Below are 9,147 nucleotides of genomic sequence, written 5' to 3'. Positions count from 1 at the left end.
TGTGTTGTGGATGTTGATTTGACCGGAAACAATTTCAGAGTGGGAATTTGGATTCAATATGTTCCTCTGGATAGTCTCCATTTGCCCATCCAGATCTACTTTCCCCATATCTCATCTGACTCTCTGCCCCAGAAGGCTGACCTTATAAAGAACATCAATTGGCTCCCTTGTGCTCTGGCTTTCAGTTGGATTTGGCCAGTGGGAACCACCAGTAGGAGATCAGGAAGTGAGAGGAGAGTGAGGTTCAGATATTGGCTCCCCTGGCTGCTTCTGTGTTAGGTGGCTCCTCTACTGAAGGCCGAAGCTCCTGAAGAGTGGCCTCTCTATATGGATGCACCTTTCAGTTGCATAACTGGTCCTTCCTCTCACTCCTTTAGGCCTGAGGACAGTTAAAGTCCCCCTTCTGTTGTTAGCCCTATCTAGCTAGGTAGTGCTAGATAGGATTGAGCACTGTCCTTCACTGCTTTCTCTAACCCTATCTGTAACTCCTTAAATAATTATTCTTCTCAAATTGACTAGTTTGAGTGTGCCAAGAATCTTATATGAACACCTACCGTATGCCAAGCACAATCTGAGATGTTTCACATACATGGCTTTCAAGCAATCCTGCCAAACAAATCTTCAGGTAAATATTAAGGTTTCCATTTACAAATTGTAAACATACGTGAAGTTCACAAGTTTTAGATAACTGGTGAAGACCATCTACTACAACTTGGACTCTTCCTATTTAGAATAGTACCTGACAGTTCCTCTACTGAATGTATGAATGCCTATAAGACTGTGCATGCCAAATACTAATATGAGCATTAGAGATCACAGCGGTGTTTGAAATACAGTGGTGGGAGGAATGGCTTTTGAATCAGAAAGAGCAGAATCCTAATTCAACCAAGTGGGGTTTATTCCAGGTATGCAGGGCTGGTTCAATATTTAATATAATCCATTGTATCAACAAACTAAAAAAGGAAAATCACATAATCATATCAATAGAGGAAGAAAAACTATTTGAAAAAATCCAACTCATGATAAAACCCATTCATGAACATGAAAGGACCTAGGGATTGTCCTACTGAGTGAAGTAAGTCAGACACAGAAAGACAAATATACGATATCGCTTATTATGTGGAATCTTTTTTTTTTTAAAAAAAGGGTACAAATGGGGAGGGAGGAGGGAGGAGGGTTCAGGATGGGGAACACAGGTATACCTGTGGCAGATTCATTTCGATATTTGGCAAAACTAATACAATATTGTAAAGTTTAAAAATAAAATAAAATTTAAAAAAAAGGGGGTACAAATGAACTTACAAAACAGACAGAGTAACTGATATAGAAAACAAACTTATGGTTGTCAAAGGGGTAGAAGGAAAAAAGATGTATTGGGAGACAGGGATTGATATATACACTCTCTTCCTCTTCTTGTGCAGTGTTCATCCATGTCGACTCTCTGTGACCCCATGGACTGCAGCCCACCAGGCTATATACACACTACTGTATATAAAATAGATAACTAATAGGGACCTACTGTATATCACAGGGAACTCCTCAGTGCTCTATAATGGCTTCTATGGGGAAAGAATCTTAAGTAAGAGTGGATGTATGTATAACTGATTCACTTTCCTATACACCTGAAACTAACACAACATTGTAAATCAACTAAACTCCAATAAAAACTTTTTTAAATTAAAAACCCTATTCATGATAAAAACTGAGTAAACTAGGAATGTGCAGGAACTTTCTCAATTTGATAAAGACTATCTACAAAAATCCTACAGCTTATACATCATATTTAATGATAAGAAACTGAAATTTTCCCACTAAGTTCAGGTACAAGGCAAGGATGTCCTTTCTCATTGCTCCATTTAACATCATACTGGAAGTCTTTCAGTTCAGTTCAGTTCAGTTCAGTCGCTCAGTCGTGTCCGACTTTTTGCGACCCCATGAATTGCAGCACGCCAGGCCTCCCTGTCCATCACCAACTTCCGGAGTTCACTGAGACTCACATCCATCAAGTTAGTGATGCCATCCAGCCATCTCATCCTCTGTTGTCGCCTTCTCCTCCTGCCCCCAATCCCTCCCAGCATCAGAGTCTTTTCCAATGAGTCAACTCTTCGCATGAGCTGGCCAAAGGACTGGAGTTTCAGCTTTAGCATCATTTCTTCCAAAGAAATCCCAGGGCTGATCTCCTTCAGAATGGACTGGTTGGATCTCCTTGCAGTCCAAGGGACTCTCATGAGTCTTCTCCAACACCACAGTTCAAAAGCATCAATTCTTCAGCGCTCAGCCTTCTTCACAGTCCAACTCTCATATCCATACGTGACCACAGGAAAAACCATAGCCTTGACTAGATGGACCTTTGTTGGCAAAGTAATGTCTCTGCTTTTGAATATGCTATCTAAGTTGGTCATAACTTTCCTTCCAAGGAGTAAGAGTCTTTTAATTTCATGGCTGCAATCACCATCTGCAGTGATTTTGGAGCCCCCAAAAATAAAGTCTGACACTGTTTCCCCATCTATTTCCCATGAAGTGATACTGTTTCCCCATCTATTTCCCATGAAGTGATGGGACCAGATGCCATGATCTTCGTTTTCTGAATGTTGAGCTTTAAGCCAACTTCTTCACTCTCCACTTTCACTTTCATCAAGAGGCTTTTGAGTTCCTCTTCACTTTCTGCCATAAGGGTGGTATCATCTGCATATCTAAGGTTATTGATATTTCTCCTGGCAATCTTGATTCCAGCTTGTGCTTCTTCCAGCCCAGCATTTCTCATGATGTACTCTGCATATAAGTTAAATAAGCAGGGTGACAATATACAGCCTTGACGTACTCCTTTTCCTATTTGGAACCAGTCTGTTGTTCCATGTCCAGTTCTAACTGTTGCTTCCTGACCTGCATACAGATTTCTCAAGAGGCAGGTCAGGTGGTCTGGTATTCCCATCTCTTGAAGAATTTCCCACAGTTTATTGTGATCCACACAATCTTTACTAATGCAATAAGACAAGAATAAGAAATTTTAAAGTACACAGTTTGGGAAGGAAGACATAAAACTGTTTGCAGATGACATGGTCATCTAAGTAAAAAATTCAGAATAACTAACAAAAAAGAAAAAGAAAAAAGACTCCTGGAACTATTAAGCAATCATAAAAAAAGTTGCAGATAAAAAGTTAATGTATAAAAGTCAGTTCTTTTCCTATATACCAAAAATGAATAAGTGGAATTTGAAATTAAAAACACTAGTACTCAAGAAAATGAGATACTTAGGTATAAATCTTACAAAATATGTAAAAGATCTAAATGAGGACCACAAAACTTTGATAAATGAAATCAAAGAAGAACTAAAGAAATGGAGAGATACTCCATGTTTATGGAGTGGAAGGCAAAATGTAGTCAAGATGTCAATTCTTCCCAATTTGAGCTATAGGTTCAGTGCACATCCAATCACAATCCCAGAAAGTTATTTCATAGATACCAATAAATTGATTCTTAAGTTTATATGGAAGGGCATAAGACCCAGAGGAGCCAACACAGTACTGAAGGAGAACAAAATTGAAGGACTGACCCTCCCCAGCTTCAAAACTTACTATAATACTACAGTCATCAAGACAGTGCGGTATTGGTAAAAGAACTGCAAATTGATCAATGGAACAAAACAGAGATCCCGGAAACATATCCCCATAAATACTATCAACTGATCTGTGACAAAGAAGCCAAGGGAATACAATGGAACAAAGACAGTCTTTTCAACCAATGATGCTGGGACAACCGGCCATTCAACGATATGCAAAAAAAAAAAAAAAGAAAAGAAGAATCTTTACACAAACTCCTTCACAAAAATTAACTCAAAGTAGATCACAGACCTAATTGTAAAATGCAAAATGATAAAACTCTTAGAAAATATGTAGGAGAAAACCTAGATAACTGTGAATATGGTCATGCCTTTTTAGATACAGGACCAAAAACAAAATCCTTGAAAGAAATAATTGATAAGCTGAATTTCATGAAAAGTAAAAACTTCTGCTCTGTGAAAGATAATGTTAAAAGCATGAGCCACAGACTAGGAGAAAGTATTTGTAAAAGACACATCTGCTGCTGCTGCTGCTAAGTCGCCTCAGTCATGTCCGGCTCTGTGCGATCCCATAGATGGCAGCCCACCAGGCTCCCCCATCCCTGGGATTCTCCAGGCAAGAACACTGGAGTGGGTTGCCATTTCCTTCTCCAATGCATGAAAGTAAAAAGTGAAAGTGAAGTCGCTCAGTCGTGTCCGACCCTTCGAGACCCCATGGACTGCAGCCCACCAGGCTCCTCCATCCATGGGATTTTCCAGGCAAGAATACTGGAGTGGGGTGCCATTGCCTTCCGTCTAGTAATAGACTATTATACAAAATATATGAAGAACACTTACAACTCAACAATAAGAAAACAAGCCCAATTTTAAGAGAGAGGTCATCAAAGAAAATGCTGTGCTGTGCTTACTGGCTCAGTTGTGTCCGACTCTTTGCAACCCTATGGACTGTAGCTTCCCAGTCCATGGAGATTCTCCAGGCAAGAATACTGGAGTGGGTTGCCATGCCCTCCTCAAAGGGATCTTCCCAACCAAGGAATCAAACCCAGGTGTCCCACATTGTAGGCAGATTCTTTACCATCTGAGCCACCAGGGAAGCCCATAAATACTGAAGTGGGTAGTCCTTCTCCACAGGATCCTTCTCCAAAGGATCTTCCCAACCCAGGAATCAAACTGGGGTCTCCTGTGTTGCCGGCAGATTCTTTACCAGCTGAACTGCCAGGGAAGCCCATATACATATGGCAAATAAGTATTGGAGTGGCCAAAAAGTTCATCCGGGTTTTTGTAACAACTTATGGAAAAGTTCAAATGAACTTTTTGGCCCACCCAATATGTGAATCGATGCTGCACATCATATGTCATCAGGGAAATGCAAATTAAAATAATGACATGCCACACTGCACACCTATTAGAATGGGTGTGCTATCAAGAATCCTGACAATACTAAATGCTAATGAGGATGTGGAGCAACAGGAATTCTCATTCATTGCTGGTGGGAATACAAAATGGTACAGTCACTTTGGAAGATAGTTGGATAGTTTCTTATAAAAACAAAACATACTGTTACTGAATGGTCCAGCGATCACACTCCTTGGTATTTAACCAAAGGAGCTGACAACTTATGTTCACACAAAAACCTGCACGTGGATGGATACTCATGGCAGCTTTATTTATAACTGCAAAAAAATCTGGAGGCAACTGAGATGTCTTCAGTAGGTGAGTGGATACATATACTGTGGTACATCCAGACAATGGAATATTACTCAGTGCTAAAAAGAAATGAGCTATCAAGCCATGCAAAGACATGAATGAAACTTAAATGCGTATTACTAAGTGAAAGAAATCAATCTGAAAAGGCTACACACTATGATTACAACTCTATGATATTCTACAAAAGGTAAAACTACGGAGACTAGTAAAAGATTACTAGTTGCCGGAGTAGGCAAGGGTGAGGAGGAAGAGGAGATGGAATAGACAGAGCACGGAGGATTTTTAGGGTCCTGAAAATACTCTGTATGAAATTATAATGAAAGACATAATCATTATACATTTGCCCAAACCCATAAAAGGTACAACACCAGGAGTGAACTCTAAGGTAAATTATGGACTTTGGGTGATAATGATGAGTCCATGTAGGTTTGTCCTTGGTAAAAAATGTACCATTCTTATGAGTGATGTTGGCGGGGCTGTGCATGTGTTGGGGCAGGGCTATTATTAGCAACCTCTGTATCTTCCTGTCAATTTTGTTGTAAATCTAAAACTGCTCTTAAAAAAATATTCTAACTCCACTACTGACTAGATCTCTTAGCCTTAATTCCTTATATCGACCTTTGGATAAAAATTCCTACTACATAATATGGTTATAAGGTTTAACCAAGATAATATTCACAAAGCATCCAGGATACAACAAGTATTTTATAAATGATAGACTTATTTTGCACAGAAAATATATATATATTCTATATAGTCATATATATATATCATCCTGATTAGTACTCAGATCAATGATGAAAACCACATTATTAGACAGATAGCCTCAATCAAGTACCCTTTTATTTTACTTACAAATGACTGCTTCACACATACACATATACAAATGTAGTAGCCAATTGAAATTGTTAGTTACCTTATTAGTTAAATGGAGTTGCCAGTTCTTAAAACTTCCTTTTGAGACTGGGCCTAGGTCTTCTGGTCCCCGGATCATGTTCAGCCCTCCCAGTGCCTCACTGTAGAGTCTAAAGAACATCTTGCAGTCAGTAGAGAGGATACTTCTGTGTTTTCCTCTTCAAGCTCCAACCTCTTCGACTGGAAGCAGCAAACCTTTCCAAGACACATGACAGTTACTCACTTAGGAGTGAGCCACAGGTCTTTCCTGGCTGGCTTTGCCAACTCCTCTTTTTAATTGTTTCTGGGGGAGGGAAAAACTTCATGTTAATGGAATTCCAAAAAAGAATGTTATGGTGACAAAGCAGGGAGAAAGCTCAGACAATGGGAGGAAATGGTGAAAGATTCCCTTTCATCTTCTAACGGCCATTTGGGGCTGCACATGCCCTGCCCTGGGAATAGACTCCCAGGGCAAAGGTTCACCTCGATGAGCAGCCCACATTTTGTGAGTGCATAGTTACTCTTCCTTCCGTTTGTTAAAAATATTTTTCTAACCAGGTCTCCGGAATCGAATATAAACACTGCAAGAATGGTTTCATTCTTTCCAAAACAGCATTTCCCTCTCAGCATCTATCTAACGCCGCTGTTGAGAATTTGAGTATCTAGATAAATGGACCCAGGCCTTTGAGATCTTGGGAGAAAGAGGTGTGACATAACAGAACACATAAGCTCTGTTCTGGTTCTGTTTCATTTCCCAAGCAACCCGGTGAAAAGCAAGCCCGAGGGGAATCTAGGGCAGGGCTCTGCTTTGCTCTTCATCAGTCGTGGAGTCTCAGCCATGCGAAGAAAATGGGGTGGTGTGAAGGAAGCAGATTTGAACTGAAAAGCCCTGCTTTCGCAGCCTGTCTCCCGCATTTATTAGCAAGTGAGTCAACCCATCTGACTCTCAGTTTCTTCAGCCAGGCAATGGGGACAATTACCTCCATCTCTCAGAGCTGGCAAGAAGATCCAAAAATACTGTGCCTGGGACTTCCCTGGTGGTCCAGTGGCTAAGACTCTGCACTCCCAATGCAGGGGACCCAGGTTCAATCCCTGGTCAAGGAGCTAGATACCACAAGCCACAACAAAAGATCCCATGTGCCACAACTAAGATGGGCTGCAGCCAAATAAATAAATAAATAATTTTTTTAAGTCCCTTTATCCTGTACATTAAAAAAACCACTTTGCCTCCTGGTTTGGCCTCTCAGGGCTGGTTTCTTTGATGGGGTGCAGGGCTGGAGCTGGTTGACACGTGTGGTGGCCCCACCCCACCCCACACCCACAGCTGCTTCTAACAAGAAACAGTGAGCTCCTTGAAGCTGTTAGCTACCAACTTGAAGTCACCCCAAGTTGAATCTTCGAGACCCACAACTTTCTCAAAGGCTGGGGTATAACATCTCCAATGGAAAGCTTCCCCAAATCAAGGGGTCCACCACTCTCTTGTTTTAATTTATTTTTCGGTCTAGGAATAAAGAACCACCACAAGTATAGTAACACAGATGTTGTTGGGAGTGATTGCTGAGAAGAATGAGGAGGAAGAGAACCAGTGTGACACAGTTGCTGGGGAGACCAGACTGGCTAGAAGAGCTGGCTGAGCCAAGGTGAGCTAAATCATTTCAGTTGTGGCCAACTCTTTGCAAACCTATGGACTGTAGGCCACCAGGCTCCTCTCTCCATGGGATTCTTCAGGCAAGAATACTGGAGCAGGTTGCCATGCCCTGCTCCAGGGGATCTTCCTGACCCAGGGATCAAACCCGCATCTCCCACAGATCCTGCATTGCAGGTGGATTCTTTACTGCTGAGCCACCAGGTTGAGCCAATAGAAGCCCTTTAAAACCTGGCTCAGGCATCTCCTCCTCCAGGAAGGCTTCCCTGACTACATCCAGCCTGAGATGGGTACCCTCCAGGCACCAATCCCCGGTGCTCACTTCAATCACAACACTGACACAGGGGCACTGTATGTTTCCAATTGTTCTCTTTGTGAGCAAGTGATGGGAAATTACTAATCTTGTGAGCCCAACAGTGGGCATAGTGCTTGTCATACAGTACTTTTGCCCAAAATGTTAAATGCTCTGGAATGAATTGGTGTCTACTTGATTAAGTGAGCCTGAACTCTCCTCTCCTAATAGCAGTACCAAGGAGGTACCATCCCTCACTGGGACACAGTCACAAGTAATGCTGAAAATCAGATGGGTGGTAACTACATGGAGCCATGGAAATCATTCCATTCATCGTTCATGGCAGGAAGGACCCAGTCAGTACAGGATGAGTAGGGAAAGCAGGACCAGCCCCTTCCCTCTCTCTGCCCACACCAAGGAAAAGAGAATGGGCAGCAGGGTTCCAGCTCATAAGGCTTGAGTTCGAGTCTAACTTTTGCCCCAGGAAGACCTGAGGTGTCAAGCAGGGAAAGTAAGGCAGATGCCCAGGAATTTAGACTAGACAGCTTGATGTGAGGAAGAAAAATTATAGCTTAGAGGTTGTGAGAGTGCCAGGATGGATCTAGCTTGTTGGCAGTAAAATTGTCCCTTGGCCCAAAGGGCTGCTGCTGCTGACAGTCAACTAAGAGAACACAGGATGGCAGAAGCGGACACGGGGAATGCCTTCATCACAGTGATGCTAACACAGCAAAAGTATTCAAGCTCTGTCTAAAACTTATCAGTACAGATCTCCGGGGAGCTATATTTTTATTAACTTCCTCTTTGGGACTGTGTAATTGAAGGCAATCAGAAAAAGAAAATTATTTCATTCTGAAATTATCTCTCTTCTCTCAGTGCCAAAGATGTGAGATCACCTTGTACCTTAAATAGAAAAGTCTCCATGCTACAAACTGTGCAAAAATGAAAGATCAGAAGATGGATAAGATGGGGCCCTCATTTGTCTGGGTTCCTCTCATGTGTAAGCAAGACAGAAGCTGGGGGTGGGGGGATGGGGGTGGACAGTCTGCTCAG

General features: G+C 41.8%; 1 non-coding gene across 1 annotated transcript; it reads left to right on the top strand.

Annotated features, from left to right (window-relative positions):
* Positions 1–7,191: 7,191 nt before the first annotated feature.
* Positions 7,192–7,264, top strand: TRNAG-CCC (transfer RNA glycine (anticodon CCC)). The gene has a single exon. It is a non-coding gene; the product is annotated as a tRNA-Gly (tRNA).
* Positions 7,265–9,147: the final 1,883 nt, after the last annotated feature.

This window comes from Bos grunniens, chromosome 3, assembly GCF_055505025.1.
Source record: "Bos grunniens cultivar Pamir isolate PY7600 chromosome 3, Bosgru_T2T1.0, whole genome shotgun sequence".
Taxonomy (NCBI): domain Eukaryota; kingdom Metazoa; phylum Chordata; class Mammalia; order Artiodactyla; family Bovidae; genus Bos; species Bos grunniens.
The sequence above is the reverse complement of the archived record's forward strand: the minus strand, read 5'-3'. Positions and strand labels throughout refer to the sequence as shown.